A 739-nucleotide genomic window follows, 5' to 3' on the forward strand; every position below is an offset into this window, starting at 1 on the left:
ACAGTAACCCACCCAGACCCAATTCTCTCTGACTAATGCAACTAACACTACAGGCAATTTAGCATGGCCAATTTGTCTGACCTGCACATCTTTGGATTGTGGGAGGAAACCAGAACACCCGAAGCAAACCCATGCAGACACAGGGAGAATGTGCAAACTCCACACAGACAGTTGCCCGAGGCTGGAGTCGAATCTGGGTCCTTGGTGCTGTGAGGCTGCAGTGCTAACCACTAAGGAACCATGTCACTTTTATCCACCTTGAGGAACAGACTCTCACCTCCCTCTTCCAACTACTTCCAGGAACACACTCTCACCTCCCCCTTCCAACAATCTCTAAGAATATAATCTCGACTGCCTCCTCTATCCACCTCCAGGAACACACTCTGACTTTCCTCCACCTCCAGGAACATTCTGCCCTCCCTCCACCTCCAAGAATACACTCTGCCCTCCCTCCTGCTCCATGAACACACTCTGCCCTCCCTCCTGCTCCATGAACACACTCTGCCCTCCCTCTACCGCCAAGAACATATGCTCACCTCCCTCTTCCATCCACCTGCAGGAATATACACTCGCCAATTTTTCCATCAATTGCCAGGAACACACTCTGCCCTCCTTCTTCCATCCACCTCCAGGAACACACTCTCACCTCTAGATTAGATTAGATCAGCTACAGTGGAGAAACAGGCCATTTGGCCCAACAAGTCTATACTGACCTTCCAAACAGTAACTCACCCAGACC

This window comes from Chiloscyllium plagiosum, chromosome 6 (genome assembly GCF_004010195.1).
Source record: "Chiloscyllium plagiosum isolate BGI_BamShark_2017 chromosome 6, ASM401019v2, whole genome shotgun sequence".
In the NCBI taxonomy this organism is placed as follows: domain Eukaryota; kingdom Metazoa; phylum Chordata; class Chondrichthyes; order Orectolobiformes; family Hemiscylliidae; genus Chiloscyllium; species Chiloscyllium plagiosum.